Source organism: Rattus norvegicus, chromosome 5 (assembly GCF_036323735.1).
Source record: "Rattus norvegicus strain BN/NHsdMcwi chromosome 5, GRCr8, whole genome shotgun sequence".
NCBI classification, from domain to species: Eukaryota; Metazoa; Chordata; class Mammalia; order Rodentia; family Muridae; genus Rattus; species Rattus norvegicus.
Window position 1 is genome coordinate 95931112 of NC_086023.1, and position 24347 is coordinate 95955458.

At 38.7% G+C, this 24347-nt stretch overlaps 1 protein-coding gene and 1 pseudogene across 44 annotated transcripts in view; one reads left to right on the plus strand and one right to left on the minus strand.

The window, feature by feature from the left end:
* Ptprd (protein tyrosine phosphatase, receptor type, D) overlaps nucleotides 1-24347 on the minus strand; it is a 2322278-nt gene that overhangs the window by 837891 nt on the left and 1460040 nt on the right. For all 44 annotated transcript variants that reach the window (XM_063288539.1, XM_063288540.1, XM_039111462.2 and 41 more), the window contains one exon: nucleotides 7632-7690. The gene's annotated coding sequence lies outside the window, so the exon portion shown is untranslated. The remainder of the gene's footprint in view (nucleotides 1-7631; nucleotides 7691-24347) is intronic.
* Drg1-ps2 (developmentally regulated GTP binding protein 1, pseudogene 2) overlaps nucleotides 8939-24347 on the plus strand; it is a 78333-nt pseudogene continuing 62924 nt past the window's right edge.

The window sequence follows — 24347 nt, forward strand, 5'->3', positions numbered from 1 at the left end:
AGAAGCACTGGATCCGGAAATTTGTTGTGAGATTGTGTCTCTTAGTAATGTCACAGCCTATACTTATAAAGTCTCACCAACTTGGCTACCTAAATATGAGCAGAATGGGGACCACACTAGGGCATGTGCCAAAGTGGATGGAGAAAAGCCCACAAGGCCTCAAACTTACAAGCAGTGTAGGAAAATGTAGAAAGCTGAGAGCAGGAGATGATGGCCTTTCTCAGTCATGGGCATGCCTATAGGCTGTCCAGTTCTAAAATGTGAGCCTATGTATGTATGAAAACATACATACAATTAAGTTTATATGAACTGAAAACTTAATGTTTAGAACTATATATACATATGCATATATATGGCAATAACAATTAATGAAAAAAGAGGTCACAAGTTTGAAAGAGAACAGAAAGAAGTATATGAGAGTTTTAGGGTGGGGGAAGTGAAAAATGTAATTATAATCACAAAAATATAAAAAGTGGCAGCAGTAATATCATTAGTGTGTTGTTAATAAATTAAATGTACATCCAAAGTATAGATTTTCCCCTCACCAGTTAATTCTTCTCATATGAGAAAGGTAGATCAATTCTTTGGACTCAGATACCATTTTTATTACTGAAGAATGATCTCTTGCTCATCTAGACTAGATCGAGTGCCTTATGGAAGCTCCTTTACTGTCTTTAGAATATTTGCACTTATAATTTTTGATGTGGTTCTCTAGGCCAGATAAATAATGTCACCTTTTCCTCTTTATGTCCCTTAGACTCTAACAATTTGGCAATAGATAGCATTTGTCCTTTCTGTATGGATTACTATTTTTCTTTTTTTATTTATTTACATTTCAAAAGTTGCCCTCGATTTCTGTCCCCCTCAAAGGGTTCTTTACCTCATTCCCCCTTTGCCCTTTGAGAGGAGCTTTCCTCACCAAACAATCCTGGATCAAAATTTTGGAGGTAGGTTGGCAACCCCATTCATCCACTAGGAGCTCTGTCTACCTACTGTAGGTGGTCTCTTCAGGTTCCCTTACTCTCACTTACCATATATACTTTATCTCTATTACCCACTGCATAGCTTTCCCATAATGCAATGCCAGTTTCTCTACTTCCAAAACAGCCTCTGATGAACCCTTGCCTGCATAAAGTAGCTGGCTGCATTGTAGTGTATTTGGCTATAGTGTTCATCACTGACCTCACAGTTGTCCACTGAGAAGCCTTAAGGATTGTGTTTAAATATTTCTTGTCATCACAATATTCTATTTAAATCCTCCTATGAAAGATCACTGCACTCAAATTATGTATCTTCAATATTCCCATTATCTTAAATTTCCTTCTTTATCTTTTCCTATCAGTGTTTATCTGATACTGTTCGAGGAGGACAAGTTTCTATTCAGTTGTGATGAGCCAATTTTTACTAGCCATTCAGTATGTCTCACTTCACCTTATATTACCACCACCGACTTCTCTTCAGCCTTCACTCTTCGTTCAGTGTTGATACATTAAAAATCCAAATCTCCTGAGATCCATAGTTAAATCTAATCTCCAGTGTGATGAAATCAGAATGCAAGGGTCAAGATGTTTATTTTGTTAGCATGGAGTTTCCCTGAATAATATCAATGTTCTTGTGAAAGACGGCCATAGAGCTTCTTAGTGTTTTCTACCACAGGATGATGCTACCTAGCCTGACACGAGCTTGGGGTTGGACGTTCAACTTCCCAAACTGGGAGACATAATTTTCCTGTTGTCTATAAACAATTCTTGGGTAGTAAATACATTTATTAGAGCTGGCAAAGTAAACCATGAGGTTGTTGTGAAATTCTATCCATAGGGGTATCATATCTACTAAAAAAAAATCTAACCCCTAATGTATCTTTGCTAATGTATAATGTGATGATGTTAATTATACACAGGAATTTCAACAATTCCTATATAAGTGGTGTGAAAATGATAATATCTAGATTTAAGAACTATAATCCATTTTATTACTATCTTTCATATATGATGTGTCTTACCTGGGCAGCATCTGCTATGCTCAGCTCAGGCAGGGATGCTTTTGTTCACTCTATAGAACACTTAAGACAAGATGCTAATGAAGTTCATGTTGTGTAAAAATGCAAAGCCACAGGCATAGCTGAACTACTTAAATTTTTAGGTCTCAACAACAACAATTAATATATAAACACACACACACACACACACACACACACACACACACAGTCTTGCTACCCATTACAAGTTAGTCCTGGACTTGTCATATAAGCCAGGTTTGAATTCACATCCGTACTGCTTCAATTTTATGAGTGTGAGATTGCGGGCATACATCTTCTAATAAACACTGTAAATTTAATGTCTGTGTTATCTTTGATACTTGAATCTCTGAGTCCCTAATTTTAGATGGCAATATCCAGCAACCAAGCACAGAAAGTAGACAAATTAAGCAAACTCAGGTTAATTCACTAATATTTTTTCTCACAGTCCGTTCCCCAGAGAATGATGGAGCTGGAGGCAAGTGAACTGTACTCCCTACAACTGAGTCTCTGAAAACTGAAGAGAGGGCAGGAAGATTCTGAGAAACAGAGGACCGTGACACCAGGTATAACAATCTCTTCTAGACATGACAGGGAGCTGCACCTATCAAACCTCAATAGTCAAGGCCAGCATAGTGACAACAGCAGCTGATGTGCCAGCATGGATGAGGGACATTTCACAAGGTTCTATCTCTAGATGAAGAGATATAACCAATTAGTCACTTCCCAAAGAGGGAGAATCAGTAATTTTTTTCTAGAAACCAGCTCCTTAATAGATTACCCAGCTCTAATCGGACAGCTCTGAACGCATATTCAGGTGAGTAAGAATAAATTGGTTGAGCACACACACAAATACACACAATGTGCACACATACTGAATTAGCCTAAACTGTCTTTAATTATGAATTTTTAGAGCTGCATACCATAAGTAAGAGTGTTATGGTTTACACACTCAATGTTTCCCAAGGTTTCTGTAGTTAACCAGATCACCAGTCTGTGAGGCTCTGTGTCTCTGCTGGAATCTTTAGGAATGAGGCCTAGTAGGAAAAAGTTAGGACTTTGAAGGTATGTAATCACTTTGAATGGGATTATGTAATCTTAGATTTTTCTACATTTTTGCTTTGGTTTTCTGTGCCATGCTAGGTCCAAAGCCACAGGATAAGCCTCCATAGATGATAACCTCTGAGACTGTATGCCAAACAAACACTTCCTATTTTTAAGTTGATTTTTTTGAAGAATTCTGTTAGAGCAAAAAAGCAGGCTAGCCTAGCCTCTAGACAAACCATTGGTTACATACTGCTGGCTATAAATCAAATTACCAGTAATTTATTTCAGGGATCTTCTTTAAATGACATTCAAATAGTGCAAAACTTTTTTGTTCTTACCCTTGAATAAGCAAATGACTCACTCAAGCAGCGATGTTCAGAGTACATCCCAGTGATGTTTCTTCCTCTGACCACAATAGTCTGGATACTCAATTAACCTTTTCTTAATTAAATTAAGTTATCCTTTACCTTGGATTGTAAAATTAGCACTGTAATTAAAGATCTCTATAGATACTTGAATGTGTCCTTGCTATGTGTAATGTTAATTATTACTTTATGGAAAAATAATAGAAAGCAGACTCATGTAATGAGACACTTTAGCCAAGCTGGTTTATGTTTCCAAAATACACAAATCAGAACTTTGTGAAGAAACCTTAAAAACACACAAAGTAACCTTGGTGTTTCTGATTTTCTCAATTGATGGAATTTCTAAGGAGTCACAAAGATAGTAAAAGCCTACTACAGTTGAGTAAAAAGTAGACACTGGTCCCTATTAAATTGTGTACTTTGTAATATACAGTCAACGGCTATTATAACAAATTAGATTAAGCTTGTTCAAATGAGCTAAACCCTTGGCTACAGATAGGACAGGGTTGTCATCTTCCCTTCCCAGGTATTACCAAATTGGACATTGTAGCAGTGTCTGGCCAGCAAGAATTGATCACATTATGAAAAGTGACACTGACAGTTACATGAAGACAAAAGCTCATTTAAACAAATTGACCCAAATTGGCCACTGGTCCTACAACTAAATGCTGTGAACCTCTGTCTATAGACTCGTTAATTCACAGCAGCTGAGAGTCATCTTAAAATAATGTTTTCATTGGTCCCTCCGGATTTCAACTTGGGTTTGATTCCTGATATTACAACTCTGAGGCACTGGGAGAGAGATTTAGTTTTCTTTGTTTTTAAGTCATTTATTTTAACATGGAGATAATTAAATTCCATACTTCAGAGATGTGCTATAAAAAGCCAGTACTGTTTGTATACAATAAGCTTCAGACATAGGATACACTGTCAAAAATTAAGCTTAATGGCTCTAGAGAGATGACTAGGCAATCAAGAGCACTTTGCAGCTCTTTCAAAGGACCTGCATATGGAGAATTACAAACAATTGTAACTCCATCTCTAGGGATACCCATTGCCCTCCTCTGGTCTTCTATGGTATCAACACACATGTGGTGCATGCATAGACACATAAGTAAAAACAAAAATATAGTTCAAGTATATTACTTAGGGACGGTTTCTAACTATGCAATGAAACATCCTGACCAAAGAGCATTTCTGGGATTTATTTAGCTTATAATTCCACTTTGCTGTTCATCAAAAAAGAAAGTCAGAGCAGGAACTCAAGCAAGGCAGTATCCTAGAAGTAAGAGCTGCCGCAGATGCCATAGAGGGGTACTGCTCACTGGTTTCCTTTCCCTGGCTTCTTCAGCCAGCTTTCTTAAAGAACCAGTGGCCAACAGCTCAAGGATGGTCCCACCCACAAAGGGGGGGGGGGTCTGCCATTGATCCCTCATTGGAAAAATGCCTTACAGCTGGATCTCATGAAGACATTTCCACAACTGAGACTCCTCCCTCTCTGATGACTATAGCTCGTGTCAAATTGACACAAAACCAGCCAGAACATTATTTTAAGCAGTAAAGATATTTGTAAATAAAATGGCTGTCACTTTCTTGGCAAGAGCAAGAAGACTTTATAAAAAGGTTTAGATGACTGCATTTCTTGCATTGAAGACTGATGTAATGCATTCACACACTACAAAGGAAGGAAGAATGTCGAATTGAGTAGAGCTTTAGATGTGAGCTTAAGATGTCAGACCCATGTAAGAAAAGACCTGTAAATTACTCTTTACAGAGGTTGTATTCAATATACTAGTATTGGATTCATGCAACTTTTTACCGACGTGTCTTGTTACTTTTGTGGACAGTATAGAGAAGGCAGAATTACAAAGTGTTCATCAGAAATGACAACTATCTGTAAAACCACAAGAAAAGCACTGTTATGTAAAATGAGTACTTAAACATCATTCTTTGGGCTGTCTTACAGCTTAATTTTTGCAGAAGGGAAGAACCAGAGTTTGTACTGGAATTCTTTAATTATTTTTAGTGTGAAAGACCTTTGTTTCCTTGACTCCGACCTTCTTGATTGTGACAGGCTATGATGAAGAAGTGGAAAGACTTTTGTTTTGATTGTAGTTCCCACTAAGGCCTCAATGCACTATCAATATTATTTGTTTAGGGTTTTGTTCTTCTTTCTTTACTTGATGATAGGAAGGCCATATTATTCTTTTCTTGTTATCCCACCATGCCAAGCCAGGAAGATGAGCAAAATAGTTGAATTGGAGAACTAGTTATTTTCTTTCTGGCTCAGGTAGTTGTCATTCTATGATTTTGTGTCCATTTCATTTTCAGAAGATGAATTGAGACATTTTGTTTATTTTCACTTCCAAATGAGCCTATAAGTGGCCGTTGGTTTTCTGGTGCTTCTGGCTATAGTGAAAACGATAAGATGACCCCTACCATGGAATCACAAACTCCTTACTGGACAGCAAGTGTTCTGGAGCATTTTTCACACATGGCTCATTAAATCTTTCCCACAGTCAAAGAGATAGTTACTAGCACCATCTCTTCTTCTTAAATGTCCAGCCACACATCTGAGCTGAGTGATAAGAGTATAGGTGGAGTAGAAGTCAGGCAAGACTTGGTCTACATTTATAAAATTTCCCCTTCAGAACATAAATGTCAAAACAAAGTATATTTGAAGTGATTTTTAAAAGCCCTAGGTTATTCAGAAACTACTCAGAAAGAAAATAGGAACTTCACTTGAATGATTAGTTCTATGGGAACAAAAGCCCTGGACTCTGAAGAACTTTTTTTGTGTCTGTATGTGTTTATATTTGTCAATGATCCCTGGAGCATAATGAACTCAGTGGGAGGTTTGGTGGGTAGGGAAACACCCTCATAGAAGCAGGGAGAGGGGGAGGATGAGATAGGGGATTTATGGGCAGGAAACAGGGAAATGGGATAGCATTTGAAATGTAAAATCAAATGTAATAAAAAAGGAAAATGGAAAGTTATTGTATAAAATGTCTCATGATTATGAACATATCATAAACATTCCTCATGGTATCCAGATATTGTGGGGGTGGGGAGTTGATTTGAGTCTTAATCCATGTAAATGAAATGACGAGGACCAAAGAGGAAACAGGCTGAAGGCCTGAGATAAATGGACCACCTTTTCTTGCTTAATTTTTTTTCTTGCTTGACTATGGAAGTTATGGAAACTACTTGATATATGGAAAGCCTTTTTCTGTTCTTTCTGTGTGCAGATATATCCTTTCCTTACAGTCAGAAGAAGCATGAAACCAGAAAATGAGGCAAACAGTAACACCGCAATAGCATTTTCTTTACACCAAAAACTGTAGGGCTTTATGTACTTTAAAACTTGATCTAAAACTTGATCAACTTTAGAAAGTCTATGCAGAAATAATAACCCAGTTCCTTGAGATTACTTAGGAATTCATTACCTGTTTACCACCTAGTGATAATATTTAAATTCTTAGTCAAAAGATCAAAAGAACATGGAAATCATTTTTTTCAAAGAATTATCTGTTTTTTTTTTAAATCTGGAAGCATGTTAATGACTTACAGAAGTGAAAGAAGAGTGTTTGATATAGAACTTGAAAAGACCTATTGTGATAGACTGTGTGAGGTGACAAGGCTGCATTCCAAGCATAGATTGTTACCGAGAGAGGAAATCCCAACACATCGCAGGACAACCTGTTGTTATTTACCAAAAAAATTTTTTTTAAATTTGCTAATTTATTTGCTAATCTGTTTTCTCACTTTATCCCCTCATTAACAATCAATAGCTTCCTCGCTTTCACAAGAACCAAAATAAACTATGTAGGCGAGACTACTGCAGAGGGCTCATAATTTTTTATCAACTGACACTGAACTCGATCAACATTTAAATCTATAGTCATCTGCCACTCCAATTCAAAAATTTAACCCATTGATAGAGTTCTTCCACATTTGTGCCTAATGTAGACCACAATTGAAAACTGAAATCAAATCTCTTGAAGCATTTTTTAATATAGTGAATACGTAAAGCTGTCATTTTGGTAATAGGCTAAAATGTAGTCAATTTTACTTCTCTTAAAATTGTAAATTAAGATTATCATGTTCAACACACAATGGCCCCATGGTTTTCTTTCAGCATGCATTTCATCAAATCCACTAAATTTTAAAGAAAAGCAGGTTAGGATGTGCTGTGGACTCACCATGTATGAGCTCTGTAGAGTGTTTCAGAAACAGTCCCTGGCCTCAGAATGTTGAACACCTAGTCAGAAATACAAAACACAATTGTTAAAACTCTTAGCATTAAGGCACTTACGAGATAGACTTTTGCCTTCTTCTGTTGAACAAGGATTAAGATATAAGGGGAAAAATAAGATAGTACAAAGTTGACAGCAATTTTATAAAAGACAACTTTTCAAAAAAAATAGTAAACACTTGATACAACAGGAAAATCTGTGATTTTGTCCATATGCTTCAAAGTAGTAAAATTTCATCTTCTTAGAATGTTGAATTGAGACCACTGAGTTCAACAACATGGCTACATAGTTTTCTTACAATATTTACTTCACTAAGTTTGGGAAATATCTTGGCCTGTCATTTTGTAAAATTGCATGCTTTTCTAAATATTCAATATTCTATATATTGAATTCAATATTCTATATAGCAATATTCTATATATATTATACTCCAATGTTGTTGGGAAATCACTTGTAAACAAAAACCTAAAGGAAATCATTGTCTTTCCTACTAATTTCTAGGGTTAATCAGCAAGAAATAATTCCAAATTTTAAAGCATTCCATTTTGTAAAACCATCTCATTAATTTTTAAAAAGCCATACCTCTAAGGTGCATGAAAAGTCATTGTCTTAATTCCCTAACAGAATCCTTAAATAGACTTTAAGTCTAATCTATTGACTCTTGTTAATTTTGTTTTCAAAGGGATTTCTTCCTCACCCTTTTAAGATGTTCAACACTTATACCCCCTTTAATCCCAGAAAGTTGTGTTTTTTTATTCAGAGACCCTCCATGTGACCTCTGTCATCTCATCTCCATGGTTCTATCAGATGACTCAGGGTTTGTCAACTCAGTGTGCTTTCTTTTAACCCACAGCACACGTCTTTATGTCACGGGGCTAGTTGGCTCTCTGTGAGATTGCTTCTCCTTTCATGCCCGCTGTCCATAAACCTGCTACATTTTGAAGTTAGGTGCCAGTGTGTTGTGCTCTTCACAGTGGAATACATATGACCCTTCATTCTGTGACCTCATCCACAAGGCAGCTTCCTGAGAACACAGAGGTAAGAACATCTAAAAGTTCCAAAGGATGGTATTTTAGCAAGCAGGTTTCAGGATCTCCCTCATTTCTTCTGTGAGGCTCCCCAAAATTTTACATTGTAAGAAAGAACCAAATGGAAGGACTTTGAGTAAAACTCTGATTCTGAATAGGGGTTCAATAATGTTTAAGTTCTCAAGACTTTCTTGGGTAACTGACATCCAAGTGGCAGGTTAAGACATGAATGCTAAGCACGTTTCCCCGCTGCAGCTGAATAAACCAGCCACTGAGGACGGGATAAGTGTACCACATAGGGAAATGTCCATGGGAGAACCCTTTATCCCTCAACCCGGATTGGTACAAAAATGTAACTGTAACATGGTACATATGTTTGTGGTTTTGGAGCTCTCAAATGTTCTGTAACATTGTGGCTGCAGGTTGGTGTAGGGTGGGGGTTGAGTTTCAGCACTGAAATCCGTCCTGCATCCCTGATAGATCAGTAGCAGCTTGATTACAATATTTTTTCTCTCTTCTCCATTGATCTGCTTTTGATTTGTGTTGTATCTAAGCAGCCTCTATAACAATGGAAGTGAGGATTATATTTCTGCTCTTTAAGTCGACATACTGAATGTTTACTACAGCAGTCAGCCTACCTGGACTCAACCGGTTTCTTCAGTGGCCTCTGTTGGAATGCAGTCTATGTTGCTTACCACAGTGGTTATTTTTGTCTCATACTAGGTTATATCTGACTCTTTGACCCAGCAACATTATATTTTGAACACCCTCTCTGTTGTTTCAATAACTAGTGTGTTTTATTTGTTAAAATATGACAGGGTTTTTCATAAGTAATATTGTACTAGAAATAATCCCTTCTACTGGAGATAAAAATTGTTTCTTTTGCTGTTGGCATCAAGATCCCTCTGGTTAAATGCCCAAAAGTAGAGTCTAAATTTGCTAAGGAGATCAAGGTAAATGGTAGCTTCAAAAAAGTTCTCTCAAGGCTGTGTTTGTATGCTTCTGTTTTCAGTTCCCATGCTAGAAGGTAACGGTGTTCCAAGTCACAGTTGGGAGCCATCAAAAGCTCTTCGCTGCAGTATGATTTTGAATGTTCTCAATCCTCTACTGGGGTTTTATGCCAACAAAGAGAAAATGGAAGGTAACTTCCTTTCCTTTTCACAGCAATAATCAATCACCAAGCTGGAGAATTTGGGTTCTTCACATATTACAGTGCAGTAGCTTTTGAAGTTTAGATAAAATAGACATCTGACTAATATCATCAATACCAAGTCATAAAGTTACCACAAATGTATTTCTGACATTCTTTTACTCACTTCCTCCTATACTCAAAAAAACATTCCAGCCACTTACTTTTAGGCAACCACCTGTTTGAGGGCACATTGGAAGACCTTGATCCAGATCAGACTTGCCTGTTTCAACATTTTCTTCTACTTTCCGCTTATATTGTTTTGTTTGGTAAAATAATTTTAAAGACTTGCTTCCTTTTATAACCCTGATTCAATAAGGGAAATCTAGAGGAAATCCAGAGTGAAATCGGTCCTCTGTTTCCTTTCTTAAAAATGAAGACGAGACTTCGAAATCCAAATGGGCACCTGCCCGTTTGTTTTCAAACAAAATTATATACAGGCACATATGTTTCATACAGTATTTTCACATATTCAAAGGTTACAGAGTGACATTTTGATACATTTATATAATGTGTAATGATCTGATCAAGGTAATTGTATCTGTCACTTTTGACTCATTATTTTCTCTCCTTTGGGTACATCCAAGTTCTTTCCATCAGATATCTTGAAAAGTTCATTGAATATCGCCAATAATCATTATCTCTCTAAGCTGTGGAGAACTGGCAGTAATGCCTAGCAGGCAGCTGCACCCTGTGCACTTAATATTCCTCATGCTTTTCTATCCCCCACATCCTTCTGACCTGGAATATCGAGACCTCAAGCTGTGTTTCATGGCTTTGAATAGAGGCTCTGGTCTAGAGTTTGTGAGATTTTAACCTACCTGTCATGCAGTTTTATCAGTCAATATATAATTTGCCTTGGTGAAACATGTCTCTTTTTAGTGATATTTAAATGCAGATTCAATTGACCAGGAGGAGCTACTCCTCATGGTTTTTCATGGACATTTAAGAAAATCATTCTGCTCTTCAAACCATCATAAACCATTCTTTGATTTGTTTCTAAATGATACATCATGATAGCATATACACATGGGATACTATGTTATTGCAATATATTTGATACATGTAGTGATCAAATCTGCATATTAACATTTCTGTACTCTTATGAATTAATTCATTCCAGATCTTCATAAAACATGTAATTATTGTAAACTATGGTCATCCTGTTGTCAACAGCATGAGTTAACCTTTCTATCTGACATCATTTTAAAATTTGTTATTTTATTTATAAAGTTTAGACCTGATGTTCTATGTGGTTATTTTAAGAAGCATACAGGAAATTAGTACAACATTTCTTTGAGTGTATGTGTGCCTGTGTATTCGTGTGCATGCATGCCTGTATACATTTGTGTGGGTATGGGCTTGTTTGTGTGTGATGTGTGTTAGGTGTGATGAAAGTGATGTTAATTCTCTCTGAAAATAGACAATATTTTGCATATACATACATTTATCACATACATAGTTTTCACACACACACAGCATACAAATATCACACATAGGGACAACACACAGGCACACACACATTCCCCTGAATAAAGGTAGTATTATGCTATAATTAGAGCATATATATACATATACATATATATATTAATATGACTTGTGGGCATGTTTTCCTCTGCTTCCTGGTAGCCATAAGTGAACAGTCTCAGCCACATGTCCTGCTATTAGAATGTTCATTCTCATTACATGCTCAGAAATATGGAGCCAAGTCACCATGAACCTTGAGATAAAATCAATACTTGCTCCCATCTGTTTCTTAAATGTTGTACACAATGTAGACAAAAGTAGACAATTACCCATCCTTCTACTTCCTTTACTACCCTTTCTGACTATTCTAATCATCATGTGGATCGCCTGATTGTTCTGTCCATACTCTGTCACCTGACAGTTCTGACCATCATTCTTGTCACCTTATTATCCTGAAAATCATTCTGTCACCTGACTGTCAGAACCATCATTCTGGTCTCATGACAATCCTGACCATCATTCTGTCACCTGAATATCCTGACCATCTTTCTGATCACCTGGCTATTATGACCATGTTCTGGTAGTGTCTATGAGATTACCATTTCAAGAGCTACCTTTCTTTTCAGAGTATGAAAATCCATTCAATATCTTGTTTGTCAGCTAGAAGAAACAAACCACTGACCAGGAACATAAAACAGCTGATCCTTCTAAATTTATGACTAATGTTTAGGTTAGGTGCCTTTTTTCTGAAGTAAAATGATGCCTTATTAATAATCAGCATTTGCATTCTTTTTTAATATTGAGAAAAATATAGTACTAAAAATTCTCATCTGTAGGATACAGTGTATTTTTCTCAGAGAGTGATTTACCTTAAGTAGGCTGCCTACAACTGTTATTAAAGCAATGCAGTGAGAGAATGAAACCCCAAAACAGGGCACTGCCTTAATGGTAAAGGTTCTTTGATTTCTCTGCTCTATGCAAATGCTCTGATTAATAATTGCAATTAAAGGAGGCATAACCTGTCACATTCAGGGAAGCCTTTCCGACTCAGAGGTAAAAATCAAGCCAGGACAATGCTTATAGTATTCAAAAGTACACATGGAAAGTTTTGAAGTCTTTGCTATACAGTTGCTTTTAAACTTAATTCCCCACAGCCTTTAAGAAATAAGAGTGTCACGTCAAATGGCTGAGAAGCACTTGATAAAATATTCGGTCTTTAGTCAAAATGACCCTGACATTCTACCTTACACCAATCAGAATGGCTAAAAATAAAAAAAAAATTAGGTGACAGTACCTTTTGATGAGAATTGCTGTTGGAATTGCAAACCGGTACAAAACTCTGGAAATGAGGCTGGAGGTTTCTTGGAAAATTGGAAATAGATCTACCTAAAGACACGGCCATGCAACTCCTGGGTGTATACCCAGAAGATGCCCCAGCATACCACAGGGGTACTTTTTCCACTATGTTCATAGCAACCTTATTTGTGACAACCAGAAGTGGCAAACAACCCAGATGTCCCACAAGAGAAGAATGGATACAGAAAATTTGGTCCATTTACACAATGGAATACTGTTCAGCTATTAAGAAGAAGGACATCATGAGTGTTGCAGGCAATTGATTGCAACTAGAAAATATCATCCTGGGTGAGATAACTCAGACATCAAAGAACATGCATTGTAGCATTGTATGTACTCACTGGTAAGTGGATATTGACAGAAAAAAAAAAGCACAGAATACCCAGGACGCAATCCACGAATTGAAAAAGGTTAACAAGTGGATCAAGGACCTCCACATCAAACCAGACACACTCAAACTAATAGAAGAAAAACTAGGGAAGCATCTGGAACACATGGGCAGTGGAAAAAATTTCCTAAACAAAACACCAGTGGCTTACGCTCTAAGATCAAGAATCGACAAATGGGATCTCATAAAACTGCAAAGCTTCTGTAAGGCAAAGGACACTGTGGTTAGGACAAAACGGCAACCAACAGATTGGGAAAAGATCTTTACCAATCCTACAACTGATAGAGGCCTTATATCCAAAATATACAAATAACTCAAGAAGTTAGACCACAGGGAAACAAATAACCCTATTAAAAAATGGGGTTCAGAGCTAAACAAAGAATTCACAGCTGAGGAATGCCGAATGGCTGAGAAACACCTAAAGAAATGTTCAACATCTTTAGTCATAAGGGAAATGCAAATCAAAACAACCCTGAGATTTCACCTCACACCAGTGAGAATGGCTAAGATCAAAAACTCAGGGGACAACAGATGCTGGCGAGGATGTGGAGAAAGAGGAACACTCCTCCATTGTTGGTGGGATTGCAAACTGGTACAACCATTCTGGAAATCAGTCTGGAGGATCCTCAGAAAATTGGATATTGAACTGCCTGAGGATCCAGCTATACCTCTCTTGGGCATATATACCCAAAAGATGCCCCAACATATAAAAAAGACACGTGCTCCACTATGTTCATTGCAGCCTTATTTATAATAGCCAGAAGCTGGAAAGAACCCAGATGCCCTTCAACAGAGGAATGGATACAGAAAATGTGGTACATCTACACAATGGAATATTACTCAGCTATCAAAAACAACGACTTTATGAAATTCGTAGGCAAATGGTTGAACTGGAAAACATCATCCTGAGTGAGCTAACCCAATCACAGAAAGACATACATGGTATGCACTCATTGATAAGTGGCTATTAGCCCAAATGGTTGAATTACCCTAGATGCCTAGAACAAATGAAACTCAAGACGGATGATCAAAATGTGAATGCTTCACTCCTTCTTTAAAAGGGGAACAAGAATACCCTTGGCAGGGAAGAGAGAGGCAAAGATTAAAACAGAGACTGAAGGAACACTCATTCAGAGCCTGCCCCACATGTGGCCCATACATATACAGCCACCCAATTAGACAAGATGGATGAAGCAAAGAAGTGCAGACCGACAGGAGCCGGATGTAGATCGCTCCTGAGAGACACAGCCAGAATACAGCAAATACAGAGGCGAATGCCAGCAGCAAACCACTGAACTGAGAATAGAACCCCCTTTGAAGGAATCAGAGAAAGAACTGGAAGAGCTTGAAGGGGCTCGAGACCCCATATGTACAACAATGCCAAGCAACCAGAGCTTCCAGGGACTAAGCCACTACCTAAAGACTATACATGGACTGACCCTGGACTCTGACCTCATAGGTAGCAATGAGTATCCTAGTAAGAGCACCAGTGGAAGGGGAAGCCCTGGGTCCTGCTAAGACTGAACCCCCAGTGAACTAGACTGGTGGGGGGAGGGCGGCAATGGGGGGAGGGTTGGGAGGGGAACACCCATAAGGAAGGAGAGGGGGGAGGGGGATGTTTGCCCGGATACCGGGAAAGGGAATAACACTTGAAATTCATATAAGAAATACTCAAGTTAATAAAAAAAAAAAGAAAGAAAAAGGTTAACAAGCTGAAGGGACCAAGTAAGGATGCCTAAATCCCTGTTGGGATGGGGAGGAAAGCAATCACGGGGGCAGAGGGAGGGACCTAGTTGGGAGAGGGGACAGGGAGAAGAGATGGGGAATATGATTAAGTATTTGGGGGAACAGGAGTCAAGCCCGGTATGCCAGCAGAAAGAATGGAAACAGGAAACCTCAGGAGGTAAGAGGTGGGGTTACCTCTAAAATGTACCAGAGACCTGGAAGATAAGAGGCTCTTAAGACTCATAGGGAGAGACCTTTGATGAAATGCCTAACAGTGGGGAGAGGGAACTTGTAGACTCCACTTCCACTAGAAAGACAGGGCATCAAGTGAAGGGATGAGGGTTGCCATCCCCCAGTCAAAAACTCTGACCCACAATTGTCCCTGTCTAGAAGAACTGCCAGAAAGCAAATGAAGCAGAGACTGAGGGAAAGGAGTTCTGGTGACAGGTCCAAATTGGGATCCAGCTCAAGGGGAGGCTCTGAGGCCTGACGCTAGTACTGATGTTATGGTGTGCTTACAGACAGGGGCCAAGAATGGCTGCACTTCAACAAGCAGCTGAAAGAGACTGTAGATACAGATACTTACATCGAACCGTTGGACAGAAGCCAGGGACCCTGTGGTTGAATTTGAGAAAGGCTAGAAGAAGCTGAGGAAGAGGTCATTCCCATAGGAAGACAGTCTCAATAAATCTGGATGCCCGAGATCTTCCAGACACTGAGCCACAAACAAGACAGCATATACCAACTGTATGAGGCCCCTGACACATATACAGCAGAGGACTGCCTGGTCTGGCCTCAGTGAGAGAAGCCTCACCTAACCCTCAAGAGACTTGATGTCCCAGGGAGGGGACAGGTCTGCTGGACATGGAGGGGACATCCTGTTAGAGACAGGGGAGAAGTGGGATGAGGGACTACAGACAGGAGGGGGATAATGACTGCACTGTAAAAAAGGACTAATGAATAATAATAATAAATAATAATAATAACAATAATAATAAGTGTATCGATGTTACAGCACTTCATTTAATATATTTTGTTGTCATTTTCTTAAAGGGAGTAAATCAAATAACTTAGGCTTTACATACATAGATGTTTTGCTTTGGAAGTATAGCTTTATCTTGTACAATATTTCTTCTGTTACAATCAGGAAAATTCCAGGTCTGATTAGGGATTCATGATTATTATATAAAATGTAATAATTAAATCACTTTACATCTGAAGAAAGTTATGTGAATGCAAATGATATTTATTTTATTGTGATATGATGTTTTTCCCTCCTTCTTATTCTAGAAAAAAGCTATTTCCTGGAGTTTGTTTCCATTGCTAGCCTTATTTCTATGTATCAAAATCTTTTTTGATTGTCAAAACAACGTGTGAGTTTAAAGCACATTTTACTTTAGCACAAGTTGCTATGACCTTTTAAAGTAGTTAAAATTATAGAGTAAAGACATTTCATTAAGAAGCTTTCAGTGACTTTTATTTAGATTTCCTTGTGCATATTTTCTTTACTTAAAATCTTCACAGTTTCAGAGATTTGAGTATAAACATGACCCTTTGTATTATCTTAAATATAAGATCAAAAAAGTTTCAAGAAATGAAACAACTAAAGGTAATAACCTTGCAAAATTGTCAGGTCTCCATTTCATAGACGATATCTCTCTCCTTCCTTTTCCCTTCTCCCTCTTTCCCTTTTATTTCCATATACTTACTAATTGTTGAAGAATATCATGTAGTATATTTTGAGCATAATCAGCCCTAACTGGTCTCCTTACTGCCTATTTCATCTTTCTATTCCTTTCCATCTAACTCTGACATTACCTCTTTTTCTTCTTTTCCTGTCAGGTCCAGTTTGTGCTAAGCTAATATGGGTATTTGTTTTGGTGTATGATCAACCTATTAAAAGTCACATAGTTAAAGAAAATGGATCCCTCTTCTCCCAACTGCTTCTCCCAGTAGTTTTGGGTATTTTTTTTTACATTTCACTATCCCCTTTCCCAGTTTCCTGTTCATAAACCCCCTAACCCCTCTATATCTCCACACTTCTGTGATAGTGTTCTCCCACCCACCTACCCACCTACCCTTTCCTTCCTTCCATCCCTGGGGCATCCAGTCTTGGCAGGACCAAGGACTTCTCCAAATGATGCCCAACAAAGCCATCCTCTGCTACTTATGCAGCTGGAGCCATGGGTCAGTCCACGTATAGACTTTGGATGGTGGTTTATTCCCTGGGAGCTCTGGTTGGTTGGTATTGTTTTTCTTATGGGGTTGCAAGCCACTTCGATTCCTTCAATCCTTTCTCTAAATCCTCCAGTGGGGACCCCATTCTCAGTTCAGTGGTTGACTGCTAGCATTTGACGCTGTATTTGTCAAGCTCTGGCAGAGACTGTCAGGAGATAGCTATCTCAGGCTCCTGTCAGCATGCATTCCTTGGCATCAGCAATATTGTCTGAGTTTGGTGGCTGTATGTGCGTGGGCTGGATCCTGAGGTGGAACAGGCTCTGGATGGCCTTTTTTCAGTCTCTGCTCCAAACTTTGTTTTCTTAATAGCTCCTGTGAATATTTTTGTCCCTCCTTCCTAGAAGGACTGCAGCCTCCCTACTTTGGTTGTCCTTCTTCTTAGTCTCCATGTGGTCTGTGGATTGTATCTTGGGTAATCCAAGATTTTTGGCTAATATACACTTATCAGTGAGTACATACCATGTGTGTTTTCCTGTGATTGGGTTACCTCATTCAGGATGATATTTTCTAGTTCTATTCATTTGACTATGAATTTCATGAAGTCATTGTTTGTGATAGCTGAGTCATTGTTGTGGTTGTATAAATGTACCACATTTTCTGTATCCATTCTTCTGTTGAAGGACATCTGGATTCTTTCCAGCTTCTGGCTATTATAAATAAGGCTGCTATGAACATGTGTCCTTGTTATACATTAAAGCATCTTTTTGGTATATGCCCAGAAGTTGTATAGCTGAGTCCTCAGGTAGTACTATGTCCAATTTTCTGAGGAACCTCCAGACTGATTTTCAGGGTAGTTGTACCAGCTTGCACCTATGGTCAATTGATCTTTGACAAAGGAGCTAAAACCATTTAGTGAATAAAATATAGCATTTTCAACAAATGGTACTGGTTCAACTGGTGGTCAGCATAAAGAAGAATACAAATCAATCCCTTCTTATTGCCCTGTACAACACTCACGTCCAAGTGGTTCCAGGACCTCCACATAAAACCAGATACACTCAAAGTAACAGAAGAAAAAGTGGAGAAGAGTCTCAACCACATGGACACTAAGGAAAATTTCCTGAACAGAAAGTTTATGCTCTAAGATCAAGAATCTACAAATGGGACTTCATAAAATTGCAAAGTTTCTGTAAGGCAAAGGACACTGTCATTAGGACAAAATGACAACCAAGAGATTGAAAATGATCTTTACCAATCCTACATCATATAGAGGGCTAATATCCAATATATACAAAGAACTCCAGAGAATCAAATAATTCTATTAAAAAATGGGTACAAAATTTGGAGCAGAGACTAAATGAATAGCCATTCAGAGCCTGCCCTACCTGGGTATACAGTCCATTTATGTACAGTCATCAAAACTAGATAAAATTCATGAAGCCAAGAAATGCATGCCAACAGGAGCCTGATATAGCTGTCGGCTGAGAGGCTCAGCCAGAGCATGTTAAATACAGAGGAAATACTAGCAGCAAATCATTGAACTGAGAATGGGGTTCTCATTGGAGGAATTAGAGAAAGGATCGAAGGAGCTGAAAGGGCTTGCAACCCCATAAGAACAATACCAACCAACCAGACCTTCCAGTGACTAAACTACTACCCAAAGAGTACACATGGACAGACCCATGGCTCCAGCTGTATATGTAGCAGAGGATGCCTTATTGGGCACCGATGGGAGGAGAAGCCCTTGGTCCTGCCAAGACTGAACCTCCCATTGCAGGGGAATGTCAGGGGACAGGAAAGGGGGTGATTGGAAAGGAGGTTCATAGAAGAAGGGGAGGGGGATAGAATAGGGAGCTTATGGCCTGGAAACTGGGAAAGGGAATAATATTTTAAATGAAAATAAAAAAATCCAATAAAAAATAACGATAACAAAAATAAAAGGGTTACAGAGCTAAACAAAGAATATTCAACTGAGGAATATGGAATGGCTGAGAAGCACCTAAAGAAATGCTCAACATCCTTAGTCATCAGGGAAATGCAAATCAAAACAACCCTGAGATTGCACCTTACACCAGTCAGAATGGCTAAGATCAAAAACTCAAGTAACAGCAGAAGTTTTTGAGGATGTGGAGAAAGAGGAACACTCCTCCAATGCTAGTGGCATATTTTACTCTCTATACTGATATATTGTCTGGTTGCATCTGGTAAAAATCTTCAAGAGTTCATTGTGCATCCGTACTCTTGTGTCTGGAAAGTTTTGTTTCCATTAACTTAACAGTGACCTCTGATTCTTAACATCTTTCCATCCATCTTGTGAAAAGATCTCTGAGCCTTGTGAAGAGGAGTATCATATGAATATTTGATTTAGAGTTGTCATTCATGCCCTTTGTTCTCTGGATATTCCCCAGCATGGGAATCTTTGACGGCGTCAGAAAGTTGTTGCTTACGTCCATCACATTCATGCTACTATTGTGCCAGTGGTTCTTTCTTGTCATGCCATCATTCTTGTGACTTGTAGTGTTCATAGATTGGCAATATTGAAAGTTAGTTTTCTTCATTGTCAATGTATATAGTGTGTACCAGCATCATGAGTCTATAGGGATGAAACCTATAGGGATGATGTAGGTAAATATCTGCTTGATGTATCTATATTCATGAACTCAAACATAAGTGTTTTCAGCAGTATGGTCTTACCTTCAACTTCTAGATGGTAGGCAGAAGTATCAAGAATAGCCTGTAATTATGTAATTATTGGGAGTCTATGTGACACATTTGTCCAACAACTCAAATTCATATGGGTTATTTCCTACTATGGGCTATCAAGTTAGAGTATTGTAGCCTATTGTGGAACAACTCCATTAATTATTTTTATATATGTTTAAGTATAAATTTTATAAAACTTCTAGTGTAGTTGGTTTCTGTATTACATTTTCAAAACTTTAATGTTACACACACTTCTACACACTCTACCACCTTGTCTCCCATTTACCACACCAAACTAACCCTACTTCTTTCATTGTTCATTTATAGCCCTTTATATGTCTGTGTCATTTTTCTTCTCCCATGATGGCTCATACCTCTGAGAACACCTTACTAATTTCTGACCTCTGCAGGCATTCCAAATGGAATACACATATTTGAAGAGTCAAAGGAAACATCTAGAAATGAGAGAAAAGGTGATGTTATTTATCTTCTTATCTTTGGTTTTAGTTCCATCTATTTATCTGTAATTTCATTTTCCTCAACAACTAAATAATATTCCAGGTTGTTTAATAAATTTACTATAATAAATGTGGTAATATATAAAGCACATTTTCATTATTCATCCATCAGTTAATTGTTGTTTAGGTTGTTTCCAGCTCCTTGCTATTGTGAATAGAGTAGTACTTGAATTAAATTTAAGTTCACTCAAGACAGCGGGCAGATCATCCCTGCCAACTCGTGGTTCTATCTATATGCCAGATATCCTCCACCACATCTCCAGGAACCAGAAACATGTAGAGTTTGACCAGAATGCCACTGAGCTGTATCCACTTTAGATATTCACAAAAAAAATCAGAGTGGCCCGAGGTTGAACACCTTTACCTGGCTCGTAACATAAGATGTTGAGGTAAATAAATGTCCAAACAACTAAACCAGATATCAACACTAAGAAACACTATAAAAATGAAAAAAATAAAACTAATTTTTTGGATGCCCATGATTAAGAAAACCACAGAACAGCAAAATAACAGGAATTAATAAACATTCCTAACAAATAACTGTCAATGTTACCAATCTCAGTGTAAAAAGAAGAAGAAGAAGAAGAAGAAGAAGAAGGAGGAGGAGGAGGAGGAGGAGGAGGAGGAGGAGGAGGAGAAGGAGGAGGAGAACAACAACAACAACAACAACAACACAGAGATAGGTACATTGGATTAGCAAACAGAATCTTTCTTTTATTCCCTATAATAAGATAGACATTGGAGGTGGATGGAGGGAGAGACTAAGTGTAAAGAGTAGAGGGAGGGGAACTGAGGTAGGAATCAGGTATTGGGGAGCAGGGAAGGAGGCATATGAGAGGATGGGAGAAAGAATGGAAACCAGTATAGGAGGCATCACTGAGATGAGTCAGAGACCTGGGATGGAGGAGGCTCCCATATTCTATGGGGGTGACCTTAATTGAGTCCCCTAGCAGCTGGGGATATGGAGACTGAAGTGGTCACCTCCAATTGCCAGGCAGGACTTCCAGTGGAGGGAAAGGGACAGCAACTCATCACAAATCTTTTGACTCAAAATTTGTCCTGCAAGTAAAATGTGCAGGGGCAAAGATGGAGCAGTAATTGACGGAATGGCCAACCAATGACTGGCCCACCTTGAGACCCATCCCACAGGAGAGAGCCAATCCCTGACATTATTAATGATACCCGGCTACGTTTTCAGACGGGAGTCTAGCACAACTGTCTTCTGAGAAGCTTCATCCAGCAGCTGATATAAATAGATGCAGAGACTCACAGCTACACATTAGGTAATGTTTGGGGAGCATTTCGAAAGAGAAGGATTGAGGGAGTCTGAGAGATCGAGGACACCATAAGAAGATCTACATAGTCAAATAACCTGGGCCCATAGGGCTCACAGAGACTGAAACACCAACCAAAGAGCATGCATGGGCTGTGTCTAGGTGCATTAAAGATTTGTAGCAGATGTTCAGCTTGGTCCTTATGTAGGCCTCCCTAACAAATGGAGTGGGGGCTCTCCCTGACTCTGTTGCCTGTCGTTGGATCCTAGCTGGGCTGCCTCAATGGAAGAGGACATATTTAGTTCTGCTGTAACTTGATGTGTTTGGGTTTTTGGTATGCCTGGGGATTCCCCTTCTCTTCAGAGATGGCAATGGAGCTAATGGGTTTAAAGGTGGGTCTGGGAAGAGAGGAGGGTGGAGGGGTTGTGACTGTGTTATAAAGTGAATAAATAAATAAATAAATAAATAAATAAATAAGTAAATAAACTACGTATCACAATTAGTTACAGATACCATCTTACAGTTAAAGGAAGGGGAAGGTGGTCCAGCTAACTGAGCAAAGCAGGGATTCTAACATCTGTCAAAACAGAAAATATAGGAAAGAACGTTGCACATTGATCAAAATAAATCTGACAAGAAGATACCACAATTTTAAACATTTTACACATTAAATACAAGAGAGCTCTTGTCTAAAAAAAATACAAGAACAAATACAAGAACAAATGAAACTCAAGACAGATGATCAAAATGTGAATGCTTCACTCCTTCTTTAAAAAAGGGAATAAGAATACCCATGACAGGGAATAGAGAGGCAAAGATTAAAACAGACACAGAAGGGGGTTGGGGATTTAGCTCAGTGGTAGAGCGCTTGCCTAGCAAGCGCAAGGCCCTGGGTTCGGTCCCCAGCTCTGAAAAAAAAAATGTCTAAAAAAAAAAAACAGACACAGAAGGAACACCCATTCAGAGCCTGCCCCACATGTGGCCCACACATATACAGCCATCCAATTAGACAAGATAGATCAAGCAAAGAAGTGCAGGCTGACAGGAGCCGGATGTAGATCGCTCCTGAGAGACACAGCCAGAATACAGCAAATACAGAGGCGAATGCCAGCAGCAAACCACTGAACTGAGAATAGGACCCCCGTTGAAGGAATCAGAGAAAGAACTAGAAGAGCTTGAAGGGGCTCAAGACCCCATATGTACAACAATGCCAAGCAACCAGAGCTTTCAGGGACTAAGCCACTACCTAAAGACTATACATGGACTGACCCTGGACTCTGACCTCATAGGTAGCAATGAATATCCTAGTAAGAGCACCAGTGGAAGGGGAAGCCCTGGGTCCTGCTAAGACTGAACCCCCAGTGAACTAGATTGTTGGGGGGAGGGCGGCAATGGGGGGAGGATGGGGAGGGGAACACCCATAGAGAAGGGGAGGGGGAGGGATTAGGAGGATGTTTGCCCGGAAACCGGGAAAGGGAATAACACTCGAAATGTATATAAGAAATACTCAAGTTAATAATAAAAATAAATAAATAAATAAATGAATGAATAGTGCAAAAAAACTGCAGCAATAAACATGCATTGAAAAATGCAAAAAAAAAAAATACAAGGACAAAATGGAAAAGAGAATGAAGGAATGGCCAAACAATGACCAGAACAACTTGGCATTCGGCCCATGGGCAGGCACCAATCCCTTACACTATTACTGATGCTGTATTTTGCTTGCAGACAGGAACCTATCTGAGAGGCTCTACCAGCAGCTAACTGAAAGAGATGTAGATACACACAGCTGAGCATTGTGCAGAGGTCAGGTACCCCTATGGAAGTATTAGGGGAAGGATTGAAGGAACTAAAGTTGCTGAAGCCCCATAGCAAAACCAACATTGTCAACTAGCCTGGAACCTTGTGAGCTCCTGGAGATTAAGCCACCATCCCAAGGACATACATGGACTAGTCTGAGACCCCCAGCACTTATGTTGTAGAGGGCCGCCTTGTCTGTCCTAAATGGGACAGGATATCCTAATACTGTAGAGACTTCATGTCCCAGGGTAGGGGGGATATCTGAGGGGTGATGCCCTCAGAGGTGAAGAGGAGAGGGTATAGGAAGAATTTTGTGAGGGGGTAGGAATAGGATGACATTCCAGATACCAATAATTAAATGACTAATAAAATAGAACAACAATAAGAGCAACACCAATAAATAAATAAATAAATAAATAAATAAATAAATAAATAAAATCAGAGAGCAAAACACAAGGGATCCAATTTTATAACAGAAACACTATGAGATCTAATATCATGGATAGACCCTATCACAGTGACCCACAACCCTAAAATTGTTTTGTTGCTACTTCAGAACTGTAATTTTACTATTCTTAGGACTTATAATTAAGACATCTAATATGCAGGATATAAGGTATGTGGCCTTCAAATGGGTCATAACTCAGGTGGAGGATAACCATCGTAGAGAGTACACAATCTCACAGAACAACTCAACTACCTGAAACCAACTGTTCAAACATATAAGTCTGTGAGAGACATTTCATGTTAAACTATAATATTTGTTTTTTATATCAAGCTTATTGCCTAAATATTATGGTTGGGTACATTTATGGTGTTATTTGTCAAGTATCGGCTGACATTATGTATTTTATGGATGTACTTCACTGCTGATTGACATTGGATTATTTTTAGTTTAGAGTAATTACAATTAATGTTGTGCTAAACATCCTTATACATTTATAATCACAAGTAGAATTGCTGTGCCATCTGGCATACACAGGCTCATTGTTGATGGATAATGGCAAAATGGATGTAGCAAGTGCCCCCTCCTTAA